The sequence below is a fragment of the Notechis scutatus genome, chromosome 9 (genome assembly GCF_049901735.1).
Source record: "Notechis scutatus isolate UNSWTSFEM ecotype Mainland chromosome 9, rNotScu1.2, whole genome shotgun sequence".
Taxonomy (NCBI): domain Eukaryota; kingdom Metazoa; phylum Chordata; class Lepidosauria; order Squamata; family Elapidae; genus Notechis; species Notechis scutatus.
In genome coordinates this window covers 2,265,805-2,281,842 of record NC_142017.1, presented here as the reverse complement: position 1 = coordinate 2,281,842, position 16,038 = coordinate 2,265,805, and the positions used below count along the sequence as shown (strand labels likewise).

The window sequence follows — 16,038 nt, the reverse complement described above, 5'->3', positions numbered from 1 at the left end:
ACTAGGGGTCAACCCAGGTGGATTCAGAAGTGACAAAGTAGCCTTCAGGACAAGACGTTTCCTTCTGGTGCTTTGAGAACTCTCTCTGATTGGTTTAATGGTGCAACTATAATAATAGATCACATAAAGTTGTCCTTGTTCCATGCCTCCAGGCTGGTTCCCAACCAAACCGAAACCAGATGTTTACGATGACTTCATGTACCCAGCGTCTCACCCCTGAGGGCTGAAACTCTTCAATCTAAGCTACTCAAATGGGGAAAATGGATACCTTAAAAAGGAAGATATATATATATATATATATCTTCAAAACTACTCCATGAAGTAAATGAGGGAATGAGAGGCCCGTTTTGTGCTTTACACTAAGCTGTGATTTGCTTAAACTGCATCCATTCCCCATCACCGTCCAGTCAGAGCTGAAGAAGCTTCTTGGAAGAGAAGCAAAATGCCTTCAAAAGAAAAACCAGAAAGTCCAGTTGCCTCTTGGAAAAAAGCACCTTTGGAATAAATATCAGTTCAATCGGAACTGAGATCAAAGTTCCTCAAACTTAGTTTCAATTAATGTGAAATTCAATTAATGTCTATGGAGATTCCCTGTCATCTAGGTCCTGGTTGTACCAATGGTGCTTTTTTCAGGAGGCAACTGGACTTTATTTGTTTTTCCTTGAAGAAGTTTTGCTTCTCATCCAAGAAGCTTCTTCAGCTCTGACTGGATGAAGGGGAATAGAAGGATTCAGCTAGAGCTGTAGAAGCTTCTTGGATGAGAAGCGAAACGTCTTCCGAAGGAAAACAAGAAAGTTCAGTTGCCCCCTGAAAAAAGCGCCATTGGTACATCCAGGACCTGGATGACGGGGAATCTCCATAGACATTTGCTTAAACTGCAGTTTGTTGAATTAACTCCCTTCGCAGACATGAAGCTGAGCCGTCAACCATGGCTTATCAACTTTTATGGCCAGATTCACCCAACATGCTACATCAACCTCACCCTAACCATTTTTATAGCTTAGGACCATGTCTCAAACCCAGTCACGTCCTGGTCATTAATCTATCTTCATCAGTCAAGATCTAGCACACAATCCATTATACTAACACTAGAGAGTTTTCTGGGGGAATTCAGGCATACCTTATTTTATTGGGCTTCACTTTAGCCTGCTTTGCAAAGATTGTGTGGCTGTTGTTTTAACAAGGCCCACTGCCTGCAAAAAAAGAAAAGAAAAAGATTACGACTCACTCAAAGCCCAGGTGACCATTAGCTTTTTTTTAACCATCAAAACTTGCTAGTCTTTCTTTAACTAAGATACGTGCATGTTTTAGACATAACGCTACTGCACACTTAATAGACTGCAGTATATATGATAAACAAAGCTTTTTTATGCCTTGGAAAACTGAAAAATGCATGTGACTTGCTCTATAGCGATATTCGTTTTATGGCATTTGTCTCTGATTTAATAATGCCTGTATTTTTGTGCCAATAAGGGGCATCCATTTGCACCCTAAAGAAAGATTGGGTTAATATACATTCATATTCACCCTTTTAAAAAATTGAATTTATCTTCAATACATTGTCTTTGCTTTGGAAAATGTGAATTTCTGTTTCAGATCTGTTTCTTTACAGGGATAAATACAGAAAACCAACTTTAAAATAAATGGCCAAATCTTTCCCTTTAGAGATTACATTCCCATCTCACTTTAGTTTCTTGTCTAGAATTTCATCCTACATTTTTTTTGAAAGGAGATGAGGGAAATCTGTGCCAATTTCATTGACACTCGGAGCATTTAAGTTGCTTGTATGGATATTATATCTATTTTTTCAACCGTACAGGATAGTTTAGTTTATGCCCTTCTTACGGCCTCAATCTATTAACCTTTATGGATACATTGCTAAACCAGGGGATTATTGATAATCCAATTATACTAAACAGGGCAGGTTATAAAAGGAGGTTAAGAGGGAGTCATTCTGAGGTTGAAGATTGAATTACATAGGCAGGTTTCAGGACCCATTTGGGTGTTGGAGTTAAGAAACAGCATATTAAATTATGAACCAACATATGTAGGTCTCGGAGTTTTCCATGAATCCCTCCCCTGACTTCCATCTTTCCTATAAAGTAGGGGAGGGAATTTGCAGGTAGAAAATCTAGATCAAGGAGAGAAGCAACTTAGAACTAAGGAGAAATTTCCCAACAGTGAGAACAATTAACCAGTGGAACAACTTGTCTCCAGAAGTTGTAAACGCTCCAACACTGGAAGTTTTTAAGAAGAGATTGGATAACCATTTGTCTGAAATGGTGTAGGGTTTCCTGCCTAAGCAGGGGGTTGGACTAGAAGACCTCCAAGGCCCCTTCCAATTCTGTTATTCTATTCTATTCCAGATCAGGGTAAGGAGGAGGAGAAATCACCATAATCAATTTGGAAGTAATTGAAAAGAAAAATCGAAGCGGATGAAGAATGCTATGTATTTTCTTTACCTGAAGGTAGAGGGAAGATGTACACCCTTTGGTGAATGGAGACCCTTGAATGGGGGCAGTGGGGGGGCAAAGGAATGCAAGGATTATGGCAGCCATCTGGACATTTTTTGAGCATACCCTGATGATGCATCAGGGAACCAAGATGCTCACAGTGGAATATCCATTTTTAGCTTTGCAACAATCCTGTTTAGGAATGATGACCAGCCCAGGGTTAACGGGCTGGATTTATTTATTATTAAATTGTACACCAGCTGACTCCCACAGATTTCTAAAAATAATTAATAATAACAATTCATTAAACTTGTATGCTGTGCTATTAAATGTACAGCTGTGTAATTACAATGTTCTCTCTCAGGTTTCATCGATGGATGGAATTCAATTGTCTCATTAAATCAGGTTGAACTCAATTTCTTCTTTCCTCCTCCTCCTCCTCCTCCTCCTCCTCCTTCTCTTTCTTCTCCTTCCTCCTCCTCCTCCTCCTCCTCCTCCTCTTCTCCTTCTCCTTCTTTCTCCTTTTCCTCCTCCTCCTCTTCTTTTCCTTCTCCTTCTTCCTCCTCCTCCTTCTCCGCCTCCTTCTTCCTCCTCCTTCTCCTTCTCCTCCTCCTCCTTCCTCCTCCTCCTCCTCCTTCTCCTTCTTCCTCCTCCTCCTCTTCTTCTCTTTCTCCTTCTTCCTCCTCCTCCTCCTTTCCCCTGAGAAACAACCCCTCCTTCATCCGCCTGTTCTCTCTACTCCTTTCAATTTCTGCAGAAAGGGAACGGAGAGAAAGCCAGTCCGTGATGAATGATTTTTCCTGCCGGCTGCAAGATGCCAGGTGCCCCACAATGCCAAGCTGGCAACCGAGACTTTCTCGCGCTGTTTGTGCACTTATATGGTGAGAATATGCCCACCATTCCTGACATGATCTCAGCTTCTGTGCATTAACGGGCATTGGCTGAGACACACACCAGTCCTCCAAAGCTTACAAGGGAAACAGAGCTGTGATGGAATTGTTGAAAGGGCATGTGACTTTCATCCCATCCGTGTCCTCAGAGGTTACGACCTCCGTCTTGGAAACAACGACCTCCATCCGTGTGTATATCAGTAAAGGGAGAGAGAGAGAGATCCATTCGGATTCTGCCCACATTCCTACATCAATGGAACAAACGCCTCGGAGGCAGAGGTGGTCTTCAGCAGGTTCTGACCCATTCTGGAGAACCAATAGCGGAAATGTTGAGTAGTTTGGAAAACTGGCCAATCCCACCTCTGACTGGCCCCGCCCCCATCTATCCTCCGTCTCCCATTGAATCCCAGCTGATCGGCTGGGTCTTCTTTGGTTGCCCTGCACAGGAGAACGGAGCTGGAAAGCAGGTTAGTGGGGTGGGGAGGGAATGGGGATTATGCAATAACCTTACTACTGGAGTGGGGAGGGAATGGGGATTTTACAGGATCCTTCCCCTGCCACGCCCACCAAGCCCACGCCACGCCCACAGAACCAGTAGTACAAAAATTTTGAATCCCACCACTGCTCAAAGGTCTCTACAGAAGGTGTAAGAAGGAATCTGATTACTATTGGGCTGGGAGGGGGCAGCAGGGATGGGAGACCTGTCCTTTCCAAGGATAAACAAAGAGATTTCATTGCCTCTGAGGAACTGTAATGTGTGTGTCTCTCTCTCTCTTGCCCCTTAAGGCCATGCCATCTCTTGCGTGTGTTGGAAGAAATATCCTTCTGGGTTCAGTTCCAAGTGAAGGAAAAGACACTGAATTCATTGGAAGTTGCTTGGAAAGAAGGCTTATTGATGGACAGGACCACGTGGCTTGGAGCTCCTGAGCGAAGAGGGCAGAGATGCTCAGGGTCTCTGATGTTTTATGCCCTCTCTGGGCTTGGAAATGGCTTCCTGTTCCTGTGGCAAGAAATGTCTCCTGATTGGTTGTCAGACTCCATAGGGTAGCTTGGTTGAACCTTGCTGGGTGCTGCAATCTTCCCAGGTGCCGTGGGGTGAGATGGGTAGAGGGCTAATCCCATCATGCCCTGATCCCATCACCCTGGTGCTGAAGAGGTGCGGGGCATGAAGCTGCAGGAAGCTGCTTTGTCTTTAAAGACATGTTTCTCCTTTTCTCATCCAGGGAAATATAATATTCGGCCTTTTTAATATTTCCTAGAATATTTCCTTCTTCTAAGAGAGGGATGGGTGCTAACTTTCTACACATGGAAAGAAACAGATGCAACGTTGCTTCTTAAACTTGCATTGGGGGAATCGGTCCAAAATGGGCCCTCAACCACCCAGCATGTACCAATAACCGAAAGATCCTCCAGAATTAAGCAACGCTTCGACACAGCATGAAGTGATTAATTTCTCTGATCATAGGCTCTGGGAAACCTTGGATCGGCTCTGATTTAGTCACGGCTCTTAGCTCCGTTGCCAAGATCGGAAAACTATAGCCAGAGAACTGGAGCTCCACGTTCAAACCACATTCGAACTTTTGTCAAATTTCCGCTACCTCTAGGCAAGATCTGTCAGCTTTCTATCCAGTTCCAGAGAACTCAGTCCCGCCGAGATTAAGCTCGGTCAATGTCCAGGGTGAATATTTCAACCTATTTTTATGCTGGCTGGAGAATTCTGGGAGTTGAAGTCCACAAGTCTTAAAGTGGCCAAGTTTGGAGACCTCCGACTGATACACATGTATACGCATACTTAACCCTCTGCCTTTTGACTCAAGCAAATTCAAAATGGACTTCAATGGATTAGTAACGGTGATCGTTTAATCTAAAATGCAAAATCAAGCTCTATGGACCCCCGTAGGCTTTCTGGGAACAATTTGCATAGCTTCCTAGGATGTTCTGTTTGTTTTGGTTTTATTTATTTATTTTATTTTCTAACCTAGAGCACTGATGATGTTACCTAGTTGGGTAATGAAATGTCTGCAAGCCAACAACCAAGTTCAGAGAGGCTCAAGGACCCTACAGTTCTTCTCCACTCTGCAAACACTGCTTTCTTCTAGTACTGATGGTGTTACCTAGTTGGGTAATGAAATGTCTGCAAGCCAACAGCCAAGCTCAGAGACCACTATGGACCCAACAATCCTCCTCCTCCTCTTCAAAAACCCCACTCCCTTCTAGCATTGATGATGTTACCTAGTCAGGTAGTGAAATATCTGCAAACCAACTATCAAGCTCAGACTGCACCAAAGACTTCCCAAATAAATGTATAAATTAATCACTTCTAATTTCATTTGGGCCTGTCTCAGTTTTTCTGGAGACAGTCCCGCCTGTCATCACCCCCACCTCTGCCCTTCCAAGCCCTTATGGGTTTTTCCAGCTGGTTTTTCCGTGATCTTTAAAATCATTTTTTCTCCTGCCATGCCGCTTAGAAGACAGGGTTCAAGGCATCCAAATCTGCAGAACTGAAACGCTTTTTAAGACATTCCAGTTTTTAAAAAAGCTTCAGTAGATAAAACGCAATGTTTACTTTAAAAAGCTGAAGAACAAAGGAGCTCATCAAGGCTCATCAAAGCTGGGAGAACAGCTGATTAAAAACCAAGTCTGGCCACATAAAATTTCATTCTCTTTGGGAATCTACCAGATTATATTCCACTTGGTAGATCCAAAGCCTATCAAAAGCAGGAAACTTTCTGTTGTTTCTGTTCCTTCTTTAACATGCTACAATCCCACAGTTAGATCTTTAAACCAGAAGGTCCACGAACTTTTGGTTTCTCCAAACGTGTTAGCACCAAAAACTCCCAGTTACCATCTAGGACAGAGGTCTGCTGGGAATTGAAGTCCACAAGTCTTAAAGTTGCTAAGTTTGGGGACCCCTGATCTAAGACAACTCTGAGAACTGTAGTACTGATACCTTGATCCATGCACAGATGGGATCTGGAACCTTGTGCAGCCCCAGACAAGGTTCTCGGGAGAAAAATACTGGGAGGGAAGCCCTCCTACAATAAGTCACATTTTTCAACATGCCAAGTGGCAAAGCCCTTTTTGTTAACCTCAACAGCTAACTAAGCTTTGTTAGATGAGGACTAGAGCCATAAACGGACTGAAATGCTTTCCATTTGTAGCCTTAGGGGGAAGATATTTGCGGCAAAGGAAGAATCAGCCACCCACTGTCCCTGCTGCAGTGTAAAAAAATCCTGCGGTTGCTTCTAAGAGAGAGAGAGAGACGGAGAGACAAGTGAGCAAATTAAAAGATTCCACAGTCCAGAAACAAAATTCCCCGATTGTTGCTTCATTGTCAGCAAAACTCATTTGCTGGAGTTTCCTTCTCACCCAACTGCCTGAAATGGGGTTTTCATTTAACATCCCCCTGGCAGTTTTTCTGCCCTTCAGTCTTCTCGTTTCCAAATAATTAGCCGGGAGTTCTTGATTTTTATTTTTCCAGACTGCCTATTTTTATATACCTGGGGACCTATAATTCAGCTGAAAATTTCCCTGCTCTCTCTCCCCAGTGAAATGCATCGGACTTGGCAAAGGTCCCACACATTCCAGTAGGGTTTAGGAGGCATCGGGATGGGGGGAGGGCAGAGAGGAAGGTGGCCAACTCGCACCAGGCTAGTGACTGTCACTTATTAATCTCCCGGGGACCCATAATTACAACGTTGGCTGCCAACCAACCATCTCTGGGTCCACGGTTACTGAGAGCGATGATCAATCTTGTCAAGGCAGACAAATAGTTGGCATTCTCTCGTTGGCAGCTGCCCCACTGAAACACCGAGCTTTGCCTGAGGAGGGTAGGAATCCTGTGATGGACATATCCAGACAGATGCTGGAAGAACTTGGGGGTCTTCTCGGTGTTCAAATTACATGGGATTTGAAGACTCAGTTGCCATCCCACCTTTTGTGCTGTCCTTCCCTAAATGATGGAAGGCTTGAGAGTTGCGGGTTTGGCCACCCCACCTCCGTTGGAGGGGTCGACTCAAAGCCCTCCTGGTTGAATCTCTCCACTGTAGGTTGGTGAGTGGGTGCCTGGCACTCTTAAGTCTCCAAGTCTGACTTGCTCTGTCTATTCCAGAGGTTTGGGGGAAATTGGTTTGAGTTCACAGTTAGAAACAGAGCTGACAAATCTTTAGGACAAATTTTTGGAGGAAAAGGGGAAGGAGAAGAAGAAGGAAAGAAAAATAATGGGAAAAAGAAAAGGAGGAAAGAAAGAGAAGGGGAAGGGGAAGGAGAAGGAGAGAAAAATAATGGGAAAAAAAAAACAGGGAAGAAGAAGGAGGTGGATCATTTGTGGCTGGGGAATTCTGGGAGTTGAAGTCCACAAGTCTTAAAGTGGCCAAGTTTGGAGAGCCCTGAAGTAAAACAATAGCTACAACCACACAATCAAACTCATCCTCTCGACTTTGATCCATGCTTGTCTCCAGACCTCTCCTCTGCCCAAACGTAATGTGTACAAAATCCAAAAAAATATATGTACACACAAGTACCCCTAAAGAATGAAGAGTGAATTCTTAGCCAAGTTTGGACCCAGAACCCAAAACCAGGGATATAATTTTGAAAACATTTTGTCTTGTCTTTCTCATTGCATCAGTTCAGTGACGTACATAGCTGAAACATGCCTGCAACTTTGAGTGTTCATCTCTGTTTTAGGAGAAAATCCTCCCTTTTTTCTGTTTGTTTTTTTTTTTTTTGCACAGTTTCCCAATGGTTTTAAAGCCACTTATGCAGTCCTGTAGGGATTTACAAGAGGCAAACAAATTAAATCCCCCAAACAAAGTCCCTTGCAAAGATTAAATTAACCCTAATGATGGCTTCCTTTTACATTCTCTCTCTCCCTCCCTCCCTCTCTGAGAGAGAGAGAGAGAGAGAGAGAGAGGGAGGGGGAGGGAGGGAGGGAAGGAAGGAAGGAAGGAAGGAAGGAAGGAAGGAAGGAAGGAAGGAAGGAAGGAAGGAAAGAAAGAAAGAAAGAAAGAAAGAAAGAAAGAAAGAAAGAAAGAAAGAAAGAAAGAAAGAAAGAAAGAAAGAGATGTGAACACTCTGCTCCCAAATCTGCAGAACAAGGAATGCCAACCCGATAAACAAGCTTAAAGGCAACACTTATCTATCCATCTTGTTCCAGATTTATGTGATAGCCTGACACTGCATCATTGGCCAAAACGGATATGAGTCCATTTACCGCAAAAGTGTCCAGGAATGATAGGAAGAATGTCATTTCCCAAGAAAAGGAATGAACTGTCTTTTGCTCCCCACAACACCATCAGGAGAATTAGTAATTTGAGAAATCTCAGCTTTGCAAAGAGGCAGATATAGAGTGGTTCAGACCCTGGACGCCATCTCGGCAAAAGGGGCCCAGCTTGTGTTGAAGCAGCCTCTGCTCGTTACAATTAAGGAGCTAATTAAAGGCCAGGATATGTTGCAGGTGGGAGGGGAGACAATTTCTTTCTGAGCATGAATGTTGCCTGTTTTCCCCCCCTACTGCTGCTCTGAGTTTGATAAGTCCTGACACATACTCTTTTTGCAAGCACCTCGCATCCTATGGGTCAGCCTTGATTCTAGTTTCTAAATTCAGTTTAAATTGGATTCAAACTTTCTAGAAGGAGCTGTCTTTTCCAATAGAAGAGATATTTTTAAAAAAGACAGAGAATATTGTAGCTAGGGATTGAATTGTGGGGTCCTTGGTGAGCTTGGTGACTTTCTTGCAGATGTTTCATGACCCAAAGTATGTAACATCATCAGTGCTACTGTAGTAAGGAGTGGGGTTCGCTCTGATTTTATGTACTAGTGGCTTGCCCTGTAAGTGTTGGTAGAAAAAGTCTTGGTGTCTCCTTGACTGAGCTGTTGCAAACCCCACTCCCAACTAGGACTGATGACATTACCTAGTTTGGGTCCTTAAACATCTGCAAGAAAGCCAAGTTCAGAGGGTACAAAGAGCTGTCTTTGCCCACCCTGAAATTTGGGGGTGAAGAAAGAAGTGTCCAGCTGGGAAAATGAAATATTAGGGAGAACATGTTCCCATCTCAAGAGTATCTGCAATAGGGCTCAAAATGTCTTAATGGTGGTCACAGCTATGGGATAAAAGCCCATCTCCTTTTTTTATATGCCTTGAGTAGGTGACACACATGAGAAAGGGAGCAGAGCAGAGGTGATATTCAGTAGGTTCTGACCAGTTCTGGAGAACCGGTATCAGAAATTTTGAGTGGTTCGGAGAACCAGCAAATAGCACCTCTGATTGAAGATTTTACAGTATCTTTCTCCTGCCATGCCCACCAAGCCGTGCCCACAGAACTGGTAGTAAAAAATGTTGAATCTCACCACTGGAGCAGAGCTTTAATTAGGTGGCCTTCTTGACTTTTGGGACACCCCACCTCCAACCTTCAAAGTGCCACCCCAAACACACAACATTATTCTTCGATCTTCAAGGCTTTTAGAAGATCTTTTTCCACCTTGGTGGCCTGCAGTCCTGTGTTGGACAACGTCTCTAAATTAAGAGCCTAAATTTTACTAGTTGATGGGAAGGACGTGTCCTACTGCTTGGACAGCTAGAGTTGAAGACCATCTAAGTATTCAAACTGGGAAGGAAACTAAGCAAATGTTACAAAATTACTTTGCTGAGTTTTTCCCCAGTTTGAGGCATTCAGATGGTCCTCAACTCTACCTCTCCAAGCAGTCTTTCCATCCATCAGTAAAATGACTCAAGATCTTGGCATTTGAAAGCTTGGACTTCTCCAGCCTGTGACATGATGACCTTCAATGTGCATCATCCACTACATTTAGATGCCAAAGTCCCACACTTCTAGAAGGTTCGAGGTTGGGGGAGGCTCACATAGCTAGTCTATTGCCCATCTTTATGGGGTTTTCCTCGTCGGAAATTTATGATCCTACTTGAAGTTCTTTCCAGAAATCCTCATAACCTTTTGAATTAACGTAATAGATTCCATCAAAATTCCAACCGGCCTGAAAAGAGAGAATTTTATAGGGATGTGTGGGCGATCATCAAGGAGCTACTTTTGAGAAACATGACTAATTGCACCCATCTTTTCTCCATGTGTCATGCAACGGCCGATTATTGCTTTGTTTTGCAGGTTGTTTGTCCTTGAACAGGATGTTAATTTGGTTGCTAAGTTCAGGAAGCCTCTGTGGGGTGAAACAGCGCCAGGGTTTCCCAACCCTGAGAAAATGACCCCAAAATTAGGTAAATGTGGATTTTCTTTGGGTAAGGACGCATGAATCCCTGACCCAATCACAACAGAGACACTTAAATAAGGACGTTCTGATTAAGTGGCTTTGGGAAATGAAAGAAACAGTTTGGGAAACTCAGTCCTATATCCTCAAGCAGTTTAAGCATTATGCAGATTGAAGGCGATACCCGGTACCTGCTTAATGGAAATGTCACATGTCATATTATGCTTTCATTTTTCCCCCTTTATTTCATTGATAAGGCCACCTCCTTGCAAAGCACTCAAGAGACAAAGAGGATTTAAAAAACCTCAAAACAATTAAAATAAGAACGGAAAGCTCAGCAGGGGCCACAATACATGAAAATCCTGTAATATTCCTTATTTATAGAATTCTTTATTGGCCAAGTGTGATGGCCAACAACAAGGAATTTGTTTCCAGTGCGTAAGCTCTATATACAACAATAGTGATATCATTCATTCATTCATTCACTCATTCATTCATTCATTCATTTATATCCTGACTTTATTATTTTTACAAGCAACTTAAAGAGCCAGACATATCCAACATACTTCTTCCTCCTCTTATTTTCCCTACAAAAACAGTCCTGTGAGGTGGGTTGGGCCAAGAGAGAATAAACCATCTGGTTTTCATGCCTAAGGCAGGACTAGATTTCACCATCACCTGGCGATTGCCCCCAAAGTACCCAGTTAGCTTTCATATCTAAAGGGGGACTAGAACTCACCGTCACATGGTGATTGGCAAGCAAAATCAATGCGGAAGTCAGATTCACTTCACAACCGTACTAGTAATTTAACAACAGCAACGATTCACTTAATAGCAGCAGCAAGCAAGGTCATAAAATGGAGCAAAAGTTACTTAACCAATGTCTTGCTTAACAGTAGAACTTTTGGGCTCAGTTCTGGCCTTAAGTCAAGGATGGCCTGTGTGACCAGTTTTCTTCATTGCTTTTCAAGCAGCGTCTGGCTCTCGGATCTCAGCAAGCAGCCTTTTTCTGCACCTTTCCAACATCCTAAAAAAACAAAACAAAAAAGTCGCCTGCTTGGGAAATGAAATATTCCTCCTTCTTAGCAAAACATTGCCTTATCTTTAAGGCCAGCCTAACCTCAGAGGCATACTAAAACCAGAAGCAGATTTATTATCATAATGGATGTGAGAATCCGGCAACCAGATGACACCCACAATTACATTAGATTACCCCTAACATTAACTGGCAGCCTATATATTTAAAAAGTAAATATTTAAAGTTCCCTGCCTCTAATCTTATATATTATGTATTTTAAATCTCGCCAAGTTCCCGATCGGAACAATGGACTGACACCTGAACACAAGAGGGGAGCATAATTTCTGGGGACTGTCTCAGAGAGAACGCAAAATGGTTCGGACTGACGAAATGACACTTGGGGCAAGAGAGAGCGTGGCTGTTTGGAACCAGGGAGCACATCTGGAAATTACAAACAGCCGTAGGTGCCCAGGGCAAGCTGCGAAATTCTCCTGTGCATCCCAAGCTCATTGTGCACACATTAGAAACGTTCTGGAGAAATGTTCTTTCTTGTTTTGTGTGCCCTTTTTAGGCAAGCTTCCCATCCTGAGTTACTTGTGAAAAATTAATAACGGCACTTTATTAATAATATAGAATTACTAGTGCCAATGATGTTATCTAGTTTGGGTCATTAAACCTCTGCAAGAAAAACCACCAAGCTCAGAGAGCACTAAGGAACCCTCATTTCAAGCATGAGCCACAAATATTCTCCTTTATTGATAACAAAGGCAGGATATAAACAAAACAAAAAAAACACCAAAATATCGCTTCCTGTTGGCCTTGGTGGCCATTCCAATATTAGACTTCTATGCAGGGTGTCCTCAGTTTATGTCAAAATTGCACACTGTCCAAAGACAAAGACAACCAACCCGAATCATTGTAGCCTGATCGATTGTGTTGTGCGAATGCAGCCCCCTGCCTGTTCTCCTCTTCTCAACTCAACTCTTCTCAACTTGAATCTCTCCCAACTGCCTTCATGCCATCTCCAAGTTCCCCCCTTCTACGCAGCAACAACGGAGAAGCGGGCTTTCTTCCTTCCTTCTTTTTTGGGTGGGTGGAGTACAAAAATCTAAGAACACTTTAGAATAAAAGCACTAGCACCTTTCTTTTAAAATTCATCAGAATTTTTCTTGAGAAATAAAAATCTGTTTTCTTAAAAAATAATATCACAGGTCTCGGCGGAATGCTACCTAGGAGTGTCTATAAAGAGAAAGAAGTCGACTAATGAGATGGGTGTTTCTAATATTTAGCTCCAGATGTTTCCAAAGTTTAGCAGAAATAATTCCAGGAAAAATAGAAGGACACTGAACCGCTCCAGAAAAGCAGAGTATAAAGCTAGTAAACAAATAAGATAAATAAAAATGAGGGGAAAACTGTAAGAACACTAAAATGACTTCCAAAATTAAGAAATTAAGGAACAGAGCTCATCTCTGCAACAATATCTTGTTCAAAGTCCTACATGATTCCCCCCCCTCCCCACTGATACTTAAAAGTGTGATATATACCCCAACCTGGCCTCTCCCACGGTTGTGAGCATTTTAAAGAATTCGTTGGATTTATTTTGGGTTTTAATCAAAATCTGACTTTAGAACGTAGTCTCTTTGACCCTCGTATCAGCTTTCTTGGGCAGCAAAGAGTAAAAGTTTAGTCTCGTAGCACAGAGAATATCTCCTTTTCATTAGAAGAACTGTTTATTAGTCTACAGTTCACTGTCTGATTTATCGATTTAAGCTTCTCCAGAATGATCAACCACATCGGACAACACACCAGTGTTTCTGTCATGGGCTTCCCTCTGAAGTGTTTACAATATTTTTGATTTACACCTTCCAGGTGTTCACTTGGAAAATATCACCCGCATTTCGTTTACACTTTTTTTTTTTACAATATATTTGTGGATGCCATTAAACTTCCATGTTCTTAGAAATTTGACATTCCAAAGCCTACTGGTCAAGTAGAGAAGAAATAGGGTGGGTGGGAAGTGTCATCCCTTGACTTTTAAAAACGCAGGCTAATTGATTGGTTGTATTAGTTAAATCCTTAAACTGCATATTTGAGATTAGAAGAAGTTGCACAGAGCTTCCAAGAAACAGGGCGAGCTTTGGGAGAAAGATCTGGGGCTGATAACTTAAAGATTTTTTTTTTTAAAGAAAGAAGCATTTGTCAGCCTGTGGCATTATTTTACTGTCTTTTTGCATTCAGTTAAAAAAAAAAACACCCCACCATCATTCTCCATTTTAGTTCATCTACAAATCTGGGTATATTCTTTTTTTTTTTAATAAAAATGAATGACACAAAAATTTGTCACATTGATACTGGCCAAATTTGTTATTATTAGCTAGCTATTATTTTAGTTGTTAGGTGGTTTGTTTTTGTCACTGCTAGACAAATTTGTTAGGCTAAGATGAAAGACTGGAGAAAAAAACCCCAAGGCTAGAGAAAGTGTCTATCCCTTGGAAAATTCAAAGAAACAAAGAATAATTTATAAATGTAAGTACCGTCTAAATGTTTTAAATAAATACAAATTATGTTCTGGAATTGCACTGCAAATAGATTACATGCTGCTAATTTTGGACACAAAAAAAGAAAGGAAAGGAAAGGAAAGGAAAGGAAAGGAAAGGAAAGGAAAGGAAAGGAAAGGAAAGGAAAGGAAAGGAAAGGAAAGGAAAGGAAAGGAAACAAAGGTAGGAAAGAAGAAAAGGAAATAAGTAAAAAGAGAGGGAAGCGGGAGGGAGGAAAGGAAAGAAGGAAAGGAAGGGAAGGGAAAGGAAGGGAAGGGATGGGAAAGGAAAGGAAAGGAAAGGAAAGGAAAGGAAAGGAAAGGAAAGGAAAGGAAAGAAGAAAGAAGTAAGTAAAAAGAAAGGGAGGGAGGAAAGGGAAGAAGGAAGGGAAGGGAAGGAGGAAGAACAAAGGTAGGAAAGAAGAAAAGGAAATAAGTACAAAGAGAGGGAAGATGGAGGGAGGAAAGGAAAGAAGGAAAGGAAGGGAAGGGAAAGGAAAGGAAAGGAAAGGAAAGGAAAGGAAAGGAAAGGAAAGGAAAGGAAAGGAAAGGAAAGGAAAGGAAAGGAAAGGGATTTATTTAAGATCAGCAATGCAGTCACAATAGTTTTCCTATTCTCTTTTCCTTTTTTAATCTGAATCCTGAGTTTATTGCTTGGCTAACTCCAATCAGTCCCGAAAGGAAATGAGGGTTATCCAATATTTTGGATCAGAGAGTCTTATTGAGTGAACATGTAATTTGAACGGAAAACCTATTAATATCATGGAAGGGGCAGGAAAGGGGGGGAAACCTTGCCAGTTGCCAATGCATGTTAAATGGGTAGATTAGCTGTCTTACATTTTCCCCCTCTTTTTCTTTCTTTCTTTCTTTCTTTTTTTTAACATATAAACATCTGAAAGCCGTTTCCTGTTTGGAGGTTGGGGGGGGGGGAACTAGGTGGATGACCTCAGGGAAACTTTTTACAAAAAGCAACAAATGTGAATTGAATATTGTGGGTTGGAAGACAGAGGCAGGCTTGGTGGTCTCGTTACATTATATAGATGGGAGAGGGAAAGAGAGAATGAGCCCGTCCAGGAATGGATGGAAATACAAAAATAAACGTTTACCTTCTAACATTCCAGAAGGGCATTGCCAATTTTTCCTCGGCTCTGGAAACCGTTAGCCGCTGTCACTGCAGACACAACCTGGGCTTGAAGCAGCCACTTTGACCGAGTCCGAAAAACGAAGCCTCCTCAATCCAACGGCTCCCTTTTCCTAACTTCAGCGTGTGGGTTGACATCCTGGCTGTGGCATCTGAACACCAAAGCCAGCTCATGGCGTCTAAATCTCAGCCGCACCGTGCAACTTTGCACCGAGGGTGCGGGGGGGGGGGTGAATTGCTAGCAAAGCAAATGCGTTCCCATTTGTGGAAGGGAAGTCAACAGTCAGCCTGAGCGCGCCAGAGGCAGTTATATCTAATAATAAGCCCAAACAACAGCTGTGACACATTGTTGATTATAGCTTCTCACAATCAGGCCCATATTTTGGCACTGGACCTTCATGAGGAGGGTTTGAATCACTGCAACTGGGCTCGATTATTACCCCGTTGAGAAAAAGCAAATGCCAGGCCTCTGGTTCTGGAAGATGATGGAGGGAGGGCCAGATGTTCCCTGAATTTATTTATTTAATTTATTTGTTTGTTTCTCAAGCATGTATGAGAAAACAAGTATAAGTGTGAACATAACATATAAACATATAAGTATGAATGGGTATACATAACAAATGAGTACGAATAAATGGGACCAGTAGGACAAGGATGGTAGGCTGGTGTGCTTATGCACGCAGATCTCTTAGGAATGGAGTGAGGTCCATGGTTTATTTTTTTTAAATAAACTTCATTGAATTTTTATTACATTAAAAACATAAAGAAAATATATCAATCAA

General features: G+C 42.2%; 1 long non-coding RNA gene across 1 annotated transcript; it reads right to left on the bottom strand.

The window, feature by feature from the left end:
• Positions 1-1,120: 1,120 nt before the first annotated feature.
• Positions 1,121-15,521, bottom strand: LOC148129795 (uncharacterized). The gene is made up of 3 exons (XR_015750568.1): positions 15,222-15,521; positions 11,440-11,588; positions 1,121-1,189 (listed from the first exon to the last, which is right to left on the bottom strand). It is a non-coding gene; the product is annotated as an uncharacterized LOC148129795 (long non-coding RNA).
• Between the last annotated feature and the right edge of the window lie 517 nt (positions 15,522-16,038).